The sequence below is a fragment of the Nicotiana sylvestris genome, chromosome 8, assembly GCF_000393655.2.
Source record: "Nicotiana sylvestris chromosome 8, ASM39365v2, whole genome shotgun sequence".
NCBI classification, from domain to species: Eukaryota; Viridiplantae; Streptophyta; class Magnoliopsida; order Solanales; family Solanaceae; genus Nicotiana; species Nicotiana sylvestris.
Genome location: NC_091064.1, coordinates 205642047 through 205664244, shown reverse-complemented (window position 1 = coordinate 205664244; position 22198 = coordinate 205642047).

Sequence of the window (22198 nt, the reverse complement as noted above, 5' to 3'; positions counted from 1 at the left end):
CTGGAAACACATTGGGAAAATCCCGTACTACTAAGACTGAATCAACTGAAGGGGTATCAATACTAACATCCTCACATAAGCTAAATACGCGTCACACCCCTTCTCAACCATATGCTGAGCTTTAAGAAAAGAAATAACTCTACTAGGAGTGTGATCTAAAGTACCCTTCCACTCAACACGCGGTACGCCTGGCATGGCCAGCATCACAATTTTGGCGTGACAATCAAGAATAGCATAATGGTGCGACAACTAGTCCATGCCCAAGATAATGTCAAAATCTACCATGCTGAGTAACAATAGATCGACTCTAGTCTCAAAACCACTAAGAGCAACCAAACACGACCGATAAACGCGGTCCATAACAAGAGAATCTCTCACAGGAGTAGAAACATAAATAGGGGAACTCAAAGAATCCCGAGATACATCCAAATGCTGAGCAAAATAAGACGATACATAAGAATAAGTGGATCCTGGATCAAATAGAACTGATACATCTCTGTGACAAACTAGTATAATACCTGTGATGACAGAATCGGAGGCAACAGCCTTGGTACGGGCAGGAAGGGCATAGTATCTGGCCTCCCCCTCTAGCACGACCTGTACCTCCCCGACCTCTACCTCTGGATAGCTAAGCAGGTGGGGTAGAAACCGGATCCGTAACCATAGCTTGAGAAATCTCTGGGGCACGCTGTGGCTGAGAAGTCTATGGAGGTGCACCGCTTCCAAGTCTGGGGAAATCCCTTACCATATGTCGTGTGTCACCACACTCAAAACAAGCTTTGGGAAGACGTGTTGGCTATAACTGGCTCGGGCTAGGTTTGTTGGACTGACCTCTGAAAGCACCCCGCACGGGAGGCACGCTAGATACCGGAGGTGCATAATAAGGCTCCTGAGGTCTAGGAGGAGCTGGAACACCACTAGCTGCTAGAAGAGCTGAATGAACAAGGCGACTCATATAACCCCTACTATGACGACCTGCTGCTAAGGCACGGGCACTAGAGAAATGGCCCGACTTTCGAGACCTCTTGGCCTCCCTCTCCTCCCTCTCCCTAGCATGCATACCCTCAATCCTCCTAGCAATGCTCACCACCTACTAATAAGAAATATCCATCTCCAACTCACGAGCCATGTTAGACCTGATGTTGGGAATAAGGCCCTCAATAAACCGGTGAACTCTCTCGCGAATAGTAGAAACCAAGGCTGGTGCATGCCTATCCAAACTAGTGTAACGGACAGCATACTCTGAGACAATTATAGCACCCTAGCGCAAATGCTCAAACCTTGCGCGCTATGCATCCCTAAGGCTCTGAGGAACATACTATCTCAGGAACATATCTGAAAACTGAGTCCAAGTCAGTGAAGCAGCCTCATCTGGACTGTCTAACTCATAGGTATGCCACCACTCATAGGCGGCTCCTCGAAGCTGGAAAGTAGTGAAGGAAACCCCGCTCGATCCTGATATACCTATGGTACGGAGAATGCGGTAACTCTCATCTAGAAATCCTAGAGCATCCTTCGATGCTAGACCGCTGAATACAGGAGGCTTGTACCTCTTGAACCTCTCAAACAACTGCTCCTCCTCGAAAGCCGCTACCCTATCCTCGGGCTGAAATGGCACTGCAAGCAGTATATTAATAATCTCAGGTACCTACTCAACATGCAATCGCTGCTCAGGAGAGTGGGCGGCGGGAGTCTATGCTCCTCCCCCAGCCTGAGATATAGCTATAGCAAGGGGAAACAACCCTGCCTGAGCTAGAGTGGTGTACATGCTCATGAACTGTGCCAAAGTCTCCTGAAGAGCCGGAGTAGTAGTAGCAGTAGGCATGTCAGGTGCCTGGACTCTAGCTGGAACTGCTGGTAGTACCATGGTGGCAGCTCGCGCAGATGCTCTGGCTGCACCATATGCGAGTCCTCGACCTCTACCCCAGCCCCGGCCTCTAACAGCTGTAGTAAGGGGCGCGGGTGCCTGATCATCTCAGGTAGCGCGTGTCCTCACTATCTGTGAGAGAATAGAAGATAGAAGTTTAGAATTGTGATATCAAAATCTCACATGACAAGGAAATCAAATGAAGTGGAATTTTCCTAACAGTTACATAGACTCTCGTAGATAAGTGCAGACGTCTCCGTACCGATTAGCGAGACTCTATAAACCGGCTTGTGATCCATAACTGCTATGAACCTAGAGCTCTGATACCAACTTGTCATGACCCCATTTTGCCCTCCGTGAACTGTCGTGATGGTACCTAGTATCTACGACTAGGTAAGCCTAACAAATGCGGAACATAAACGAAACTTGCGGAAGAAATAAACAAAACCAAAATAACTGAATGGAAACAATAGTTATAATGCCGCTCGACATATACAACACAACATTCTCAAAACCAAGTATACTATCCCAAAACCTAGAAACTCACGGAAACACAAGCCTTTGGAATATCTAACAGTCTAACTCCAGAATATCTAACAAGAAAGAAAATACAGAAGGACAATGTTTAATAGCTAGAATAGAAAGGGACTCCTCGGTCTGCAGACGTGGCAGATGTACCTCGATGTCTCTAGAGCAGTCACCTCCCTCAAGGATGGTAGGCCTGAGTAGCGGTACCTAGATCTGTACATGAAAAACATGCACAGAAAGGGCATGAGTATACCACAGCGGTACTTAGTAAGTGCCAAGCCTAACCTCGATTAGGTAGTGACGAGGAAGGTCAGGGCCCTATTGAGGTTAAATAAAATATAAAGATCAACAGTATAGAACATAATAATATAAATAAGTATAGCAATAAAATAACACAGTATGTACATGTCACGACCCTAAACCTAGACCCGGGTCGTGATGGCGCCTCTCATGAAGACAAGGCCATCCAACTATTCTCAATTCGATGTTAAACAATTAAACAACAAGAAAACAGTCTAAAACATGATTTAATAATAATAAGTAGCTGATAATATCATAAATATGTGGAAGGACAACCCAACACAGCCCGATATCGGGGTGTCACTAGTCATGAGCATCTATAAAAACCTAATACAAGCCTAAAAAGTCTACAAACTATTACAAATGTCTGATAAGAGATAGAAATGGTAGAGAGAGAGAGAAATATGGGACTGCGGACGTCAACAACTACCTTGTGGACTCTGATATCTACCGGGAGCTCTCAACTCGCACTAGCAAGATCCGCAATGCCTGAATCTGCATACGGGGTGCAGGAGTAAAGTGAGTAATCCAACTCAGTGAGTAACAAATGTAAATAAAGACTGAAAGCAAGAAATGACGTAAAGCACAAAGCATTCTATAATGAAGCAGTAATACTATTTAAAATCAGCGAATCAGTGAAAGATAGGCAAAATCCTTTATATCAAATTTACTTCCTTAAAAGCCTTTTTCAACAAATAAGCAGGTAATTGACAGGCAATTATGAAAAATAAACACATAAAGGTTCGCCCCTCAGGCACAATATCAACAAATTTGCCCCTCGGACAACATCTCAGAATAGTATCAGCCCCTCGGGCAACATCTCAGAACAATACCAGCCCCTCGGGCTCAATCTCACATCACAATGGGTACCCGCGCTCACTGGGAGTGTACAGACTCCTAGAGGGGCCCTTTATGGCCCAAACGCAATATCAAGCCACCTCGTGGCATCATCACTAGGCCCTCGGCCTCATATCAATCAAGCCACCTCGTGGCATACATATCTCAGGCCCTCGGCCTCATAATCAGTATCAAATATTTCCTCACAACATAGGCCCTCGGCCTCACTCAGTCAAAAATCCTCACAAGCCACTCGAGCAATAGTAAAGCAGTGTTTCTCAACCCAAACATCATTAAAATATCGTTTAAGTATTAAAACTGAGTAAACATGGCTGAGTACGAAAACAGTGGAAAATAATATGACTGAGTTCAAGTATAAAGTCAAAACAGTGAGAAAATATCAATACAAATCCCCGAAGTATGCAAATAGTTGGCATGAAGCCCAAATAATGATGATAGCAAATAAATTTCAGTCAAATATGCGGTAAAACAATCAATCAGGATGGATCAAGTTATAATCCCTAATGGTGCACGACCCCACGCTCATCATTATGCGTGTACCTTACCTCAATATAGCACTACGATGTGCAAATCCGGGGTTTTAAACCCTCCGAGTATCATTTGCAATCATTACTCACCTCGAACCGGTCAAATCTCTACCTCGCGACGCCTTTGCCCTTCGAATTGACTTCCACTCACGTCGAATCTATCCAAAATCAGAACGAGGACGACACAATAGGCTAAGGGAACAAAGCCCAAGCGAAATAATCAATTTACAACATAAATCCCAAAATTACCAAAACCCGACCCCCGGGCCCACGTCTTAGAATTCAATAATTTTTACATCAATAGATTCCTTATCTCTCCATGAGTTCATACATATCAAAAGTTCAGAAATCTGACCCCAAATGGTCCTTCAAATCCTTAATTAAAACCTAAGTTCCCAAGCCCTAGTTTCCCCAATTTTCACCCTTAATTTCCATAATTTCTAGCTCTAATCCGTGAAATAATAGCATAGAAATGAGTTTTAAGTCCAAATTCCTTACCTCAATGAAGTTCCCTTGAATCCCTCTTTCAAATCGCCCAAAAAACTCCAAAGCCGAGATAAAAATGGTGAAATAGCTCAAAATTTGCGAAGGCCACAATTTATACCTTCTGCCTAGACATTTTCGCATTTGCGGCTATATTTTCACTTCTGTTGTACCGCATCTGCGGTCCTCACTTAAACTCCCCTTTCCGCATCTGCGATCAACTTTCCGCATTTGTGTCATCGCAGATGCGGTATTCCAACCGCTCCTGTGGTTCCTGACGACTTCTCCAAAATCCGCTTCTGCGGCCAACCTTCCGCTTATGCGGCGCCGCACATGCGGTCCCCAATCCGCAAGTGCAAAAATACCAGAAGCAGCAATTTCGGCAGCTGCAACAAATTCCAATCTTCTCCGTTAACCATCCAAAATCACCCCGAGGCCCCCGGGACCTCAACCAAAAGCACAAACATATCCTAATACCTTATTCAAACTTGTTCCAATCATCAAAACACCTCAAACAATATCAAATCACTCAAAACACATCAGATTCAAGCCAAACTTTCTAAAATCTTCTGAATTCCGCTTTTGATCAAAAACCCAACCAAACCACTATGAGCACGTGATTTTTGCACTATATGAATTGCTCCTATAAAATCAAAAAATAGATTTTTTCCAATTATTTGCCATTTTATAGGATTTTGTAGGATTTTTATTAATTGTTTGCATTTTTGTGCACGTTTAATTTTTATTTTAATTATAAAAAAATACCAAAAATATCATGCATTGTATTTAGGATTTATTTTTATATTTTTAGAATTAACCAGTAATTATTTGCTTTATAAAAATTTTAAAATCACAAAATAGCTCATTTTTACATTTTTTGTCTTTTACTTTTAGTTTATTGATTTTCCTCTTTTAGTTTAGAATTAAATAATATTTACAATTTTTATAATTAGTTAATTAGTTTAATTTCACGTTTAATGTTTAAATTCGGAACTTTGGCCATTTTAAAGCCAAAATCAGTCCAAACAAATTTCCCCAACCCAAGTCAAAATCGGCCCAATACTAGCCCATTTCACTACCTGGCCCAATTATTTTTTCTTTCCTTTTATTTAAACACCTAAGACCTAATAACCTAGAGATAGAGAAAATATCAGAAGCTCCTGGATTCCAAGCAGAGAAAAAAGGCGCACCTAGCTGGTTCTACTTCATCTTCTTCATCAAAGACCAAAATAATTAGACCCTAGACAGAGCTTGGAAAACGGCGCATCACCCTTTTGGGGTCGTCTTCTCCACCTTCATTTCTAAGAAAAGCTCACACTCAAAAGAGGAGCAGCCGTGACCCATGTTCCCCATCTCTTAATAAAGCCTTACCCTTCTGATATCTTCTTCGTTTTTCTCAAGACAGAAAGGGAAAAAAATGCGCACACACACAAAGAGAAGGAAGAAAACAGAAAAAAAAAGATAGAAACAGAAGCATTTTCGGAATGTAATGCTAAACAAAAGGGGGGTTAAAGAGTTCTTCTTCTTTGGTTTACACTTTTGGATTTTCCTGATTTTAGTCTTGTTTTCCAAAATAAAAGGAAATTTCAATTGAAATCCTCTGTTGCGGATCTGTTCATTTGGCTGGATCCACTCGCTTTAGTTTTGCTGTTTGATTAGAGCTGTGATTGTTGGGCTTTTATGCTGAGTTCCGTTATTCATTTCAAACATTTGTTTGTTTATCCGTTGATTTTTCATACTTTAGGTATGTTTTCCTTTTATTTTAATTTGTATTTGATATGTTATGACCGTTCAATGCTAGAGCTATGTTTACTGTTCATATCTGTTATTTCAAGTTAATTTTGGAATGCTTAGAGTTTTAGTTATTTTTTTTTATGTGATGGGACTTCGTTCTTCATAAAAAATGTGATTTAAGTTTTGCGCCGACTTTTTGTATCACTGTTTAATATGAAAGAGAATGAATTTAAGCTTCAACTATTCTTAAATTAGTTGTTTTTTTTTGTTTTTTTTACCATGAAAGACAGATTTGTCATTTAAATTTTGTATGTTAAAGAGACCTTTATTACATTCTATTGGAATTGTTCATAGTTTTGATTCTGGTTTTTTAAAAATAGTGGACGAATTTGCTTAACAAATGTTTCATTAGCAAACATTGGTTATCATGGCTGCCGTAAACTCTTTTGTGAAAGATTAAATGCTTAGATATTTGTTTTCATTTAGTGATGCAAAAATTATAGATGGTTAGACTTTGTAATTGATAATTTATATTATTCTAATTTATATATAAATTAGAACTGGTTGAGGAATTTGGAGTAAATGAACTCCAATATTACATTATTTGGCCATGTGAATCGTTGATACTCTTATTTGCGTTAATTTGTTAGTAAGGAATGAGAAGGAAGAATTTTCCCTTTAGTGTTCCATACGGAGAACTTTTTGTGCAGTGAGGGTTTGAATTTGCCGCAAGCACTGTGTGCTTAAGATTGTTATCAAAAGAATTGACGCAAGTCACAAACTATGGTCATTGGGAACTATTTGTGTGTTTGAAACAAAATATTTAGACTTAACTATTTAGCCCATTCACAATTGTCAATATTAGGCTAACAGATCATATGAACATCCATAGTTTGCTTTAATTGAATACAAATCTGTTCTTTTTAAATAATTCGAGGCGTGCCATGCCAAACAAAATCTCAAAACCCATGGCCTTCACTTAATTAAATCCTTTAGAAATCGAGGTGTGCCCTTTAATTGAATTTTCCATGGCTCTTACAAATTTGAAAGTGCGTAGTCGCTTTAGGCGCGTAATTTAAATCAATTTCCTTAAACTCGGGTGTGCATTTCATGTGACCCAAATTCAAATCTCAATAACGTTAAATAAAATGTGTTGTGGACCGCGGGTGCATTTCATGTGGCGTGGTGCAAGACGTGCTTTAAATAACATTGAATCTTCCTAAAAGCATTTTAAAATAATTAAAAGCGATTAATAAGCTAAAATGCACATAGGTTTAAAATATACAATAAATCAGATAATTGGCCAATTTTAATAGTTTAAGTGACCGTGCTAGAACCACGGAACCCGGGAATGCCTAACACCTTCTCTCGGGTTAACAGAATTCCTTACTTAGAATTTCTAGTTCGCAGACTTCAAAAGGAAAATCAAAATTTCCTCGATTTGGAATTAAAAATAAACCGGTGACTTGGGACACCAATTAAAATATTCCAAGTGGGGACTCTAAAGAAATTAAATAAATAATTTTATTTCGAATAATGTCACTTTAATTGGAAAAACTCTCTTATATATACTTTCGGGTGTGTAAAAAATGAGGTGTGACAGCTCTGGCGACTTTGCTGGGGATGAAGCCCAGAACTTCGGTTTAGGGTTCAAGAATTCGAGCTTAGAATGACTGTTATAGTTGGCTTGTTTTATCTTATTTTTACATGTTGGGCCTAATGTGCTAAATATCACTTTTTACCGCTTTGATATTGTTTGAATTGTATATAAAATTGTTACGAAACCCTCTTCTCTCTGAGTCTTCTAAATCATCTGGGAAGTGTGCACTTCGTGTGACTTCTTTTCTGTTAGAGTCATATCCCAATTTTAAAACGAGGTTCGTACAAGTTGCAAAGCCGGTGAAGCTTCTATATTCCCGGTACGCTGCCCTCCTCGGCTCGAGCTGTCCGCTCGGGTAAGCCAGGTCTAGAACAATACAGTCAGGTTTTAAACCTAGTATAACAAAACCTCATGCCGGATCCCTAGTAGGAACGTTTGTTTGCATCACGTGCATTTGACTTTGGAGACTCAACACAGGGGTTAGGTCTGTCTAGGACAGGTGTACCAGAAATGAAAAGACCATCCTGATGCATCCTACTTACTACTTGTGCTTTTATTTGCTTCGGATTTGCATGTTGACCGGCTTATAAATAATAGGAGAAAAAGTTGGGAAAAAGAAAAGTCAATGTGAGTGCTAAGAGAGATAATTGCCCGTTTTGAAAAAACCAATGTCCAAAAATATACCGAAACTCTGCCGCAATTTTGAAAAAAAAGAGAAGAAAATCTTGTTTTTTAAAGTAGTTGGTTTTGTTTTTACTTTGTCAAATCTGATCGAACTACGCCAGTTTGATTCTCACCGGATGTGGGATACGTACGCAATCCCCATCGGGTCCAACTTCATTTTTGCAAAAATAGCCCAAAAAGAACAGAAATTTTTATTGTTTTATTGTAAACAAGTAAGGTGATGTCATTCTTTTTTAAAATAGCCAAATGTCCCCAAAAGGGCGTCGGAAGGCCATTTTTTGCAAGAACAGCCACCTTTGGTCGTTTTTTTCAAAGTGTTGGCCGGTTAGCAAACACAGCCTTAAAATCTTCTTCCCTGGAGTGCTGAAAGGCCGTATTTACAAAGCCGGATTTTTATGAAAATTTTGAAAAAAAATATAGTGATAACTTTTCCTTGAGTCAAAATGAGTCATAATCTTTTTTTTAATTAAATCACCCTAATAAATGTGCAGGATGAGTACAGATAAAAATGAATCATTCGCAGCTCTTAAGGAGATCCCCTTACAGCTCCATATGTGGTGGAACGACTTAAGAAAAGGCAGTAGAGAAACCGTGGTAAAGGTTTTAGGTGGTCTTGTTGGACTTTTGAACACCAAACCAAGATCGGGCGTGATTGAAGCCTTGATACCTTTCTGGGATCTGACTCGCAATGTGTTCCATTTTTTTATTTTGAGCTCACACCCACGCTAGAGGAAATTGCGGGTTACGCCGGCCTTAGCGGAAACCTCAGAAGTTGGTACCCGGTGTCACCGAGAGAAGTATCTCCTCACAAGTTTCTGGATATGTTGAGTATTAGCCGGGATATTTAGGATGGGAATTTATCTGAAGGGTTTTGCGTCACGGTGGGGTTTGGAATTTATTGTAGCATTCTTGGGTGTTATTATTTGTCCACGAAAAGACAACAATATAGAATTGGGCCTCGTGGGAATGGTTGATGTCGCGATCAAGAAAGCTAATGGCACCCTGGTTTCACTGATTTTGTCTGGGATTTACCGAGCTTTGACCATCTGCCGAGAAGGGGGAAAATTCTTGCAAGGCTGTAACCTACTACTACAACTGTGGATACAGGAACATCTCTGCCATCGGGTTGGATATATGAACTACGACATGACTGGTTTGATTGCATCGAAGAATTTGAAAACCGAGTGGAGGGTGTTGAATTTCCAGAGGGTACCGAAGCTTGGTTTGCACACTTGAGTTCTATAACTTCGGATAAAATTGAGTGGACTTTCGGATGGCTTCCTGCCACCGAAGTCGTATACATGTCAGCCGAAGTATGCTACCTTCTCCTAATGGGTATCCGGAGCATTCAGCCATATGCTCCTTACATAGTTTTGCGCCAACTGGGCAGGTTTCAAACCGTCCCCCATGACGAAGATCTGAGTGGACAAGTCGATGAATTGGGCCCAAAGGCTATATTCCCATAAGGGAGAGTTCGCCAAGTTTGGAATGAGTGCAGATTTCTCGAACCTAAAACTATGGAGTGGGATCTAGCTAAGGGTGAGGTAGACCCCAATGACATGATTTGGTTCGGTAAAAGGTTTCAAATTCCTCGAGAGACCTGCTAAGAGACCCCATGTCAAACAACTCACTAATGACTCGCGGGAGCAGTGGGATTGGATGGCAAAAGAAGAAAGCTATAGGGCCAAGATAAGTAAATTAGAGGGACAAATCAGGGACCTCAAATTTGGCAATAGTATCCAAGCTGCCGCAGATGAAGGGGCAAAGAAGAAGCTAATACAGGAAAATGAAGCCCTCAAAGCTCAGATCTAGAAAATGAGAATAGCTGCTAGAAACCCAGAAAGAAGACGAGCAGATGAAAGGCTTATAAGTGGTCTGAGAACTAAAGTAATCGAGTGTCAAGATGACCTAGAAAAATCTGAGGCTAGTCTAGCAAGAGTCCGAGCACAATTGGCAAAGAATGTAGAAGGGCGGGCAGAGTTTATGCGACAAATAAAAAGAAAATATGAGGGGACAGTTACCGATCTGAAGAGAAAGCTAATTACCCTTAAAAATGAGGCGGCCAAATAGGCTAAGAACTTTAAAGCTGACAGAGAACATTGTTATGTTTTGATGGCCCATATGGAGGAAGATATGCAACAGTTGCAGAATCAAAACCATCATGGCACCTAAATGTTGGAAGCGCGGAATCAACAAATCGGGCGCTTGCTTCAGGAAAAGGGTATTATCCGAGAGAGGGTTAGAGTCATTGCCGACTACATCTTCATGAAATGCCACACATGTGAGGACATGACTCAAACCACTTTCTTCGTTGCAGTAATGACATTTTTCCGCCAAATAATGAGTGATTTGGAGCGGCTTCAAGGGGATCTCGCACATAGGCCCGTGGCAAGACCGAATGACGTCCCACGGGCCCCAGGAGTCGAAGCATTTATGTACTCATGATTTTCATTTATCGAGTCTGTAATTCAGTTTTTAGTTTAAAACTTTGTTTTGAGTCTGTTTGTAGTTTTAACATTCTAAGAAATGAGTAGGTTGAAGTCTTTTGTAATAGAAAAGTTTATCAGTTTTATCAATGAAAATTGAAAATTCCCAAAAATTGTTTCCTTATTTTTGCATTTATTTTCTTGAACGACATAATGATTTGATTCACGTGGCGTCATAATACGGAGGCAGTCCTCATCATATTCGGTCATGATTTTTGTAAATAACTCAAATAAGAGTGGGATGTGAAAAGAAAGAACCGAAAGAAAACCAAAAAGAAAGAAAAAGAGATCCAAAGAAAAACCAAAAAGAAAAACGAAAAAAAAAAAGGAAAGAAAGGTGTGGAAAATGGGAGTGAGAGGAGAAGCACAAAAAGCCAAAGTGGAAAGAAAAGAAAATTGAGGAAAATAATCAGAGCCAGGATGAAACATGCAACCGTTGCGAAACATGTAGAAACACATTTAACTGTATAGGTGCATCACACCCCAACGTGCGATTACTTATGTGTTAATTACTTCAAACTGACTGGTTTGTTGTTTACTGTTAAGTCCAAGTTCTATAGTAAGGTGTTTGGTTTTGTGGTAGTCTGGTTTCATATCCATACTTCACGAGGTCAAAAGGAAGCGTTGAAATGTCTTCGAAAATTCCTCTGCCAACAGTTCCTATTCCGGAGGATAGTCCGATCTTGGCCATCCCAACTTCTGAGTCAGCAACTACTGAGGAAAATAGAATTTTGCGTCTCCACATGATGGAAATGTGGGACGGTTGGGCAAATGGAAAAGAACCACCAAGTGCGATACCCGGATTCCCTGAGCTGTTTCCCAGGGCAAGTGGGACCTCTAACATCCCCATAAGTTATCCAAATACCCCACTAGGATACCCTACTATTTCAGCCCACTTTACTGGAACACCTTCTGAGGCCCACCCCCAGGTGTTAACTTTAGGTGTGGCTTCAAACATATTCACTGCGCCGCCTTGTTCAGCTACGGCACAACCTGCTTTACCCAGGCCTAGCTTCGATCCATCTTCCTTCACATTTCAAGCACCATCTTTTCCAATTGAGCCAACCCAGTTTACTACCAATGCTTACCCTCAGCCGCCTCGGTACGAGGCAGGAGAAAACTGCAAAAACCCCTGAACAAGAGGAGATTACTAGAAAGATGAGAAGCATGGAGCAAAGTCTCAAAAATATACAGGGTTTGAGTGGGCAAATGAGCGTATCTTACGCTGACCTGTGCATGTTTCCACACGTACATTTACCCTTAGGTTTCAAAATCACAAAGTTTGAAAAATACGACGGGCATGGGGATCCCATAGCCACCTTAAAAGGTACTGACCCCAACTGCGGGGAGCGGGCAGAAAAGAAGAGCTACTCATGGCTTACTTTGGAGAGAGTTTGGTCGGCGTTGCTTATGAATGGTATATGGATTAGGATATATCTCGTTGGCATATCTAGGATGACCTAGCTCGGGACTCTGTCAGGCAATTTCAATATAACATCGACATTGCCCCTAACAGGAATTCATTGTCAAATTTAAAGAAGAAGTCCTCGGAGAGCTTCCGAGAGTATGCTGTCAAATGGCGCGAACAAGAGGCCAGGGTCAAGCCTCATATGGATGAAACAGAGATGGTCAGTGTCTTCCTTCAAGACCAAGAGGCTGATTATTACCAAAACGTGATGTCTGCGATGGGTAAGCCATTTGCCGAAGCCATCAAAATTGGTGAAATGGTTGAAAATGGGTTGAAAACAGGGCGAATCTTGAGTCAGTCTGCTATAAGGGCTACCTCCCAAGCAATCCAAGGCGGGTCTGGAGGAGTAGCAAATCGAAAGAAGAAGGAAGAAGCAGCAATGGCAACTTCAAGTGCAAGAAAACTCCGTCCACCAAAACCTCATTTCTCAGAAAGAACACCACAACATTGTTATCCCCACTAATATGGCTTACGCTATGGTTCCTCATCCATACGCAGTGATGAATGCCCAACCCTATGTTAGGCCACAACAACAATTTAACCAAAACCGAGCTCCATTTCCCAGAAATCAACCTTCTCACCAAGCTCACTATAATCCCCGACCTCTATAGAACAACTTCCGTGCCCGAGAACCACCCAAGATACCAAACTTCACACCTATCGGTGAGTCTTATTCCAGCCTGTTCCCCAAACTTGCTCAGATGGGTTTGTTGCAGCCTGTACCCCAAACAAGGCAGAATCCAATGTCACCCGCTTACAGAGTTAGTACTCGATGTGCCTACCATTCAGGGACAGAAGGGCATGATACAGATGACTGTTGGACCCTGAAGAGGGCTGTGGAAAATCTGATAGAACAAAAGAGAATAGTGATAAAGGACGAAGACGTTCCTAATGTAACCAACAATCCATTACCGGCTCACAACAACGGGCCCGTTATTGGAACGATCTGTGAAGACAGAGAGTTTGACCCAGCCCTAAAAGCCATCATTGCCATAGCCGATGTGGAAAAGAAGAAAAAAGCTATCGCGAAACAAGACAAGGGGGAGAAGAAGAGCAAACCTACCATTCAAAATATAGAAAAGAAAGTGGGAATTGAAATTGGGGCAGCGCCCTCAAAAGACGCCGTCCTCTATGTTCCTCGAGGCCACAAGAAAGAACAGATGTCATTGAGCCCTCCTAGAAGGTTTGAGTTAATCAAGGGAGCTAAAATGTATATGCCCAAAGGGACCTACGTGATGCAGGGGCCAATAATTCCACCAAGGCTGAATGAGCCCATGGTTATTGGCCGCACACTACAAAGGCCCATGACAGATCCCATTGTTGTTCCATGAAACTACAACAAAGCTGTAGTAACTTACAAATGTAAAGAGGTCTTGGGAGAAGTTAAGGAAAATAACCCTGCTGAGAAATACCTCAATCATGAGGAGGTAAATAATGCCACAAAGAAGCATTTCCCACCCAAGAAGCCAGTGAGTGCTGAAGAAGCAGAAGAGTTTTTCCGGAAAATGATAATGGCAGACTGCGAGATAATTGACCAACTTCAGTCTCCTGCCCAAGTCTCCTTGTTGTCTTTGCTAATGAATTCAACTGAACATCAAAAAGTGTTGATCAAAACTCTTAATGAAGTATACGTACCCATTGAAACCACCGTAGAACAGTTGGAGAGGATGGCAGAGAGGTTTTTTGCAATCAATCAAATATCTTTCAACAAGAATGATTTGCCCCCAGAAGGGGCCGCACACAACAAAGTCCTTCACCTGATAGTTAAATTCGAGGGGTATTATGTGAAAAGGGTCATGCTAGATGGTGGTTCCGGAGTAAATATTTGCCCTCTCTCAACTTTGCAACGCATGGAAATCGGTACTGAGAGAATCAGACCCAATAATGTCTGTGTGCGTGCCTTTGACGGCATATAGAGAGATACAATAAGCGAGATTGATTTGATTCTGAATATCAGCCCGATGGACTTCGAGGTGACCTTTCAGGTCTTGGACATGGATACTTCCTATAATTTCCTCTTGGGAAGACCGTGGATTCACGCAGCAGGGGCTGTGCCTTCTACTCTCTACCAGATGGTGAAATTCGAACATGAAGATCAGGAGATTGTAGTTCATGGGGAAGATGAGCAGTCGATCTACCGGGACCTGTCAGTCCCTTGTCTTGAAGCTAGAGAAGGAAGTGAACATATAGTCTATCAGGCTTTTGAGATTGTGGTCGCAGATCAATGTAAAGAAGGAAACTCACGCCATCAACCCTTTCTCTCAAATGCATAAATTATGGTTGCCAAAGAAATGATCAGGCATGATTACAAACCCGGGAAGGGGCTCGGTAAGTCATTGCAAGGAATTGTCAAACCTATCTTTTTGATGCTAGTGAGAAGTTCTTTGGGGTAGTTTTCCAACCCACATCAGCTAATGGAAAATGGGCGGATGAAAGAAAGAACAATGGTTGGGTCTTGCCTCAGCCGATTCCGTATCTATATAGAATATTTCGGGCCTATATTCAATGAGGAAGAGGAGGATGAGGCCTTTGCGATCGAGGAAATTGAAGAAATCTATGGGGCTATGAGACAGATGTTGTATAAAACCCACATGGTCCAACCAGAGGAAGGCTCAAGCACCGCTGAGGTAGTATACATGGGACCAAGTGCCAAACTGCAAAATTGGAAGGCTACTTTGTTCCCAGTCAGGTGGGAATCCCGGTAGTCCAGTCCTGCCACTTTTTCTTCATCACTAGTTATTTTAGGGTGTCACTCGGATGTTTTCTTTAGTTTCCTGTCTTTAATTTCCAATGCAAACTCTGTTATCTTCAAATTCAATGAAATGAAATCAATATTTCATCGTTCATCTCTCTACTCTTTCTGATTTTTGTTATTTTTCTCTCTTATTTTCCTTTCAGTTCTAATAATATGGCTTTAAATAACATGACATGCTTGCGGACTTCATGCCTAGATCCAAACATGCTATTTAATGTGAAATGATAAACCAAGAACCGGAATATGATGAAGAAGAGGCTTTTAGGGAAATAAATCAAGAATTGGAACAATTTGAGAATAAAGCTAAGCCGAACTTAAATGATACTGAGCTGATTACTTTGGGTAGTTCTGAAGAAGTCAGGGAAACCAAGATAAGCATTCACACAGATGAAAAAACCCGGAAGCAATGATCCAACTATTGTTTGACTTCAAAGATGTGTTTGCTTGGTCATACGATGACATGCCAGGACTAAGTGTTGATTTGGTGGTTCATAAGTTGCCAACTTACCCCAACTATCCCCCTATCCAGCAAAAGCAAAGAATGTTTAAAACCAATATCAGTGACAAGATTAAAGAAGAGGTCACAAAATAGTTGAAAGCGGCGGTGATCCGAGTGGTTCGATACACAACATGGTTAGCCAATATAGTTCCGGTGCCAAAGAAGGACGAGAAAACTCGAGTGTGTGTGGATTATAGAGATCTGAACAAAGTAAGTCCTAAGGATAACTTCCCTTTGACAAACATCCACATCCTTATTGATAACTGCGCCAAACACGAGATACAGTCCTTCGTGGATTGTTATGCAGGATATCACCAGGTGTTGATGGATGAAGAGGATGTAGAAAAGACAGCTTTTACCATACCATGGGGCACGTACTGTTATAGAGTCATGCGTTTTGGTCTGAAGAACGCCGGGGCAACCTACATGAGGGCCATGACTGTCATTTTTCATGACATGATGCACCAAGAGATAGAGGTGTATGTGGATGATGTAATCATCAAATCCAGGACCCAGGACGACCATGTTCGGGACTTGAGAAAATTCTTTGAGCGGCTACGTAAATAGGACCTGAAGCTAAACCCAGCCAAATGTGCATTTGGGGTTCCATCTAGCAAACTCTTGGGATTCATAGTCAGTCGAAGGGGCATTGAGTTAGACCCAACAAAGATAAAGTCCATACGAGATCTGCCTCCTCTAAGAACCAAGAAAGATGTTATGAGCTTGCTGGGAAGAATAAACTACATCAGCCAATTCATTGCCCAGCTAACGTCTACATGTGAACCCATCTTCAAGCTGTTAAAGAAAGATGCAGCAATTAAATGGACAGACGAGTGCCAGGAAGCTTTTGAAAAAATCAAAGAATACCTTTCGAACCTGCCAGTCTTGGTCCCACCTGAATCAGGAAGGCCTCTGTTCTTGTATTTGACAGTCTTGGAGAATTCTTTTGGATGTGTCCTCGGGCAACATGATGTGACCGGGAAAAGAGAACAAGCGATCTATTATTTGAGCAAAAAATTCACAAACTATGAAGCCAAATATACCCTATTGGAAAGAACTTGTTGCGTCCTAACTTGGGTGGCCCAGAAGCTTAGGCATTACCTGTTGGCCTACACCACTTATCTCATCACCAGGTTGGATCCTTTAAGATACATATTCCAGAAGCCAATGCCCACAGGGAGGTTAGAAAAATGGCAGATCCTACTCACTGAATTTGACATAGTCTACGTCACTCGCACAACAATGAAAGCCTAGGCATTAGCAGATCATTTGGCTGAAAACCCGATTGATGATGAATACCAGCCTTTGAGCACCTTCTTCCCCGATGAAGAGGTATTTACAGTTGAGGCAATATCCAAAGACACTAATGCTTGGAAAATATTCTTCGATGGAGCGGTAAACGCAAAATGTGTTGGAATTAGTCTTGATTTCACCCACTGGTCAGCATTATCCAGCCACGTCCCGGCTTCGGTTTTTCTGCACAAACAATACTACGGAGTACGAAGCCTACATTATGGGTATGAACATGGCAATTGACCAAGATGTCGAAGAATTGTTAATCATGGGAGATTTGGATCTAATTATCCAACAAGCCAAAGGAAAATGAGAGACTCGAGATGTCAAACTTATTCTCTACAGGCAACATGTGGAAGATATTAGCAAGTGATTCAAGTCAATAGATTTCAGGTACATCCCTCTTTGTCACAATGAACTAGTTGATGCACTTGCTACTTTGGCCTCGATGCTGCTATACCCAGGCAAGGCCCATATCGATCCCTTGGAAATCCAAATCCGGGAAAGGCACGGTTACTGCAATACGATCGAGGTAGAACCAAATATTCAGTCATGGTATCAGGATATCAAAAGATTTCTAAAAACTAAAGAATACCCCAGAAAGCCGGTGGAGACCAAAAGAGAACCATTAGACGGCACGCAAATGGTTTCTTCTTGAGCGGTGATGTCTTGTACAAAAGGACTCCGGACCTCAACTTGTTAAGATGTATTGACACCGAAGAGGCCGGAAGAATCATGTATAAAGTGCACGCACGAGTGTGCGAACCCCACATGAACGGGTATGTTTTGGCAAAGAAAATCCTTCGAGCGGGCTATTACTAGATGATTATGGAAAAAGACTGTTTCAGTTTCGTCCAGAAATGTCACCAATGTTAGGTTTACGGTGATTTGATTCATGCACCGCCTACAGAACTGCATCCCATGTCAACACCTTGGCCATTTGTTGCCTGGGGCATGGACGTCATTGGGCCGATTGAGCTGAAAGATTCAAATAGGCATAGATTTATATTGGTCGCTATCGACTACTTCACAAAGTGGGTTGAAGCAATTACTCTCAAATCTGTCACCAAGAAAGCTGTAGTAGACTTCGTGCATTCCAACCTCATCTGACGTTTTGGTATTCCTGCAACTATCATTACAGATAATGCTGCAAATTTGAATAGTCATTTGATGAGGGAGATATGTGAACAATTCAAGATAACACATCAGAACTCTACTCCTTATCGTCCCAAAGCCAATGGTGTCGTCGAAGCAGCTAACAAGAACATCAAAAAGATTTTGAGAAAGATGATTCAAAGTTCCAGGCAGTGGCATTAAAAGTTGTTGTTTGCATTGTTAGTGTATCGCACCACTGTGTGCACATCGGTCGGAGCAACCCCGTACCTTTTGATTTATGGCACTGAAGCAGTAATACCTACGGAAGTTGAAATCCCTTCTCTCCGGATCACTGATGAAGCTGAAATTAAAGATAGTGAGTGGGTCAAAACCCATCTGGAATAGTTAACCCTGATTGATGAAAAGCGATTGGCCACAGTCTGTCACGGGCAGTTGTATCAACAAAGAATGGCCCGTGCCTACAACAAGAAAGTGCGGCCTAGAAGTTTTGAAGTGGGGCAACTCGTCTTAAGACATATTCTCCCCCATCATCAGGAAGCAAAAGGAAAATTTTCTCCTAACTAGAAAGGCCCATATATAATCAGAAATTTGCTGCCAAAAGGGGCATTATATCTGGGAGACATTGAAGGAAATGACCCTGAAACACCTGTAAATGTGGATGCAATCAAAAGGTACTATGTCTAATCCTTCTGCAGCAATAACATTATCCGATTGGGTTGATGAAGGCCTTTATTCTCACTACCCCAAACACTCCAACCCTTTGTTAACCCTTTGAGTCGGCTACCTTTATTTCATTACCCTCTTTGGAACTCGAAGATGTTTGTAAAAAAATGAAAAAAAGAAGAAAAACAAAAACAAACACAAAAACAAAATGTTTTCCCTGAACTATGTTCGACTTGATTCTGAAAGGATACGTAGGCAACCTCTCTCTGGGGTTCAGTCACAATAAAATAAAAATCCAAGTTCCCCCGAAAGTGAAACGGGGCCAGATGTTACAATGGTTCGGCGATGATCCCGCCTGAACGGTTCCAAAGTTGTAATTCGATCCAAATTCTTTTTACCCAAACCTTGTTCAAGTCCTTCTGATCAATCGGCGAAAGGTTTTCAAAATCGCAGAACACAGCTGTTTGGATCCGATGTAATCAAGATGAGAGAAATAAAAGGAGAGAGTTTTATTGGTGAAAACCCACGAACATCGTAAGTCAACGGTGAGCAGAGAAATAAAAAATGAGAGAGTCTTGTTAGTGAAAACACATAAAAGAGCACTATAAGGCGATGATGAGAAGAGAAATGAGAGAGGTCGATTGGTGAAAACACGCAAAGGGCGTCGTTGATCGAAAAGAAGAAACCCATCACCACCATTGGTATTGAAAGAGTCCTGGCAAGTTTTCTCAGTTTTAAAACACGAGTCGCAATGGGTTTATGAGAAGTTGGATAGTTGTGCAGATCGGGTATCCAGTCCAAGAAGCATGTCATATCTATTGAAGTCTGCATGCACCCCAGGTAAGTCCTTCTTTCCGCCCCGAAAGGGACACTTCTCCTTAAATTCATTTTCTTGTCCTTTGTTTACTTTTTCTTGAATCCCTTTCGGTCTAACTCTGTTCCGAAACTACTATAAAGAAAAGGTGGCAAGATTGGTTTCACAGGGTTCTGCTTAATAAAAGCCAAGTCAAAAAAAAGTACCCAGCATTAGCTGGTGCATCAAGTCGATCCCGACTGGCCATGATAGCCGATGCTCTAAAATCAGAGTTATTGAAAATGAAAAGAAATCCAAGTGTGTCATCATGAGAAATTTTGAAAAGTTGAGTTCCTCGGTTTTAGGAGAGAGATCAATCTTCAGAAAAGCCAGCAAGCAGCAAAGGTTCTCACCAAAAGAGTTGGGCCATGATCAAGTGATCAAAAACAATCAAGGCCACATAACCAACCACCATTTCAAACTAACAATTGTTCTTGTTTGAAAAAATTGAAACAGGTGCAATCCAAAGCAACCGTTCAAGAAGCAGGTGCAACCAAAAAGGAAAAAAGAAATGTGCAAGTGCTAGAAACAGCTTTGCAACAACAATCCATAAAAAAGGAAGTCCCCTCCAAGTTTTTTTCCCCGCATTTATTCATTCCATGAAATACAAAAAGAATATAAAGGAAAATGAATTGAAATGGAAAAGAGAGATAAGAAGAAAATTCAAAAAATGATAGTTTAGGATTCCCAACCTCAATCTTTTACGCTTTTGCCAACATAGGGCTCCAATCCCTAGTTAAGATCTTTTAGACATAGGGCCTCCATTCCCTAGTCGCCTTTTGCCAACATAGGGCTTCAATCCCTAGTTGAGATTTTTTAAACATAGGGCCTCCATTTCCTATTTGTCTTTTGCCAACATAGGGCTCCAATCCCTAGTTGAGATTTTTAGACATAGGGCCACCTGTGACGACCCAAAGTATCATCACCTGTTTTTAATTTCATTCTATGCTTCCGAGGCCTTGAAAACCACATCTAGAGTCGCCTTGATTTGCGTGCATAGTCTGGGCGCTTAGCCGGAAAGTTTTAATATGAAATTCTCTGAAAAATGATGAAATTTGAGTTTAAAATGAATAAATTTGACTTCGGTCAATATTTTGGGTAAACGGACCCAGACCCGTGATTTGATGGTCCCGTAGGGTCCGTAGGAAAATATGGGACTTGGACGTATGCCCGGAATCGAATTCCGAGGTCCCAAGCCCGAGAAATTAATTTTTAAGTAAAATTGTTTTCTGAAAATGTTTAAGGAATTTTGAAATGAAATCTGATTAAAATGCGATGGTATCGGGCCCATATTTTGGTTCTGGCACCTGTTATAGGTCTTATATATGGTTTAAGTCATTTCTGTAAAATTTGGTTGAAAACGGAATCCATTTGACATGATTCGGGCCTAAATTGCTAAAGTTGATGTTTTATGAAGTTTGAGAAAAATCCTTTGATTTTGAGGTTTGATTCATTGTTTTTGAGGTTATTTTGGCGATTTGATTGCACGGATAAATTCGTATGAAGTTGTTGAGTTAGTACGTGTGTTTGGTTAGGAGCCCCGAGGGCTCGGGTGTGATTCGAATGTGTTTCGGAGGGTTTCGGACTTAGAAAATATTGCAGGTTTCTGAGCTGTTGGGTTTCTGGAACTTCCTTCTTTGCGTTCGCGGGAGTACCCATGAGAACGCGATGGGTTAATTGTTGCTGAAGGAATTTCCTTCTACGAAAACGCGTAGCTCAGGTCGTGAACGTGAGGCTTTTGGGGGGATAACCCTTCGCGAACACGGTCCTAGCCACGCGAACGCGAAGGACAAATAGGCATGGGCAAGGGGTGGGGTAGTTGTCTTATGCGAACGCGAACCCTTGGACGCGAACGCGAGAGCTCGAGGAGATTACTCTCCGTGAACGCGAGCCCGTGTACGCGAACACGAAGGCTCACCCAGCCTGACCATCGCGAACACGAAGGGCATTTTCGCCTAGTGATTTTTAAAAGGCCAAAAACAGAACACTTTCGGGATTTTATTAAAATTTCACAAACCTCTTCTTCTCCAAAGCTCTTAGGCGATTTTTGAAGCTTCTCTTCACCATAATCTCTTGGGTAAGTAATCTTTAACTTGTTTTCTTAATTTTCCATCAACACACACTAGATATTTTGGCCTAAAACATGTAATTAAGGGTAGAAATTAGAGATTTGGGTAGAGTTAGGGCTTTTTGATTAGTTGTGATTTAGATCTCGTTTTGGGGTCGGATTTGAAAATAAATTATATATTCGGGCTCATGGGCGAATGGGTGATCGGGTTTTCGTCCGAACCTCGTATTTTTCCCAAACGGGCCTGGGGTCAATTTTTGGGATTTTGGGAAGAATGATTGGAAAGTTATAATTGAACATTGGAATTGGATTGTTTAGAACTTATTGATGATATTATGTCAATTATGTATAGATTCGATTGGGTTGGAGCTGAATTTGAGAGGAAAAGCGCTGTTTGAGGCTTGAGTTGGCCGTGA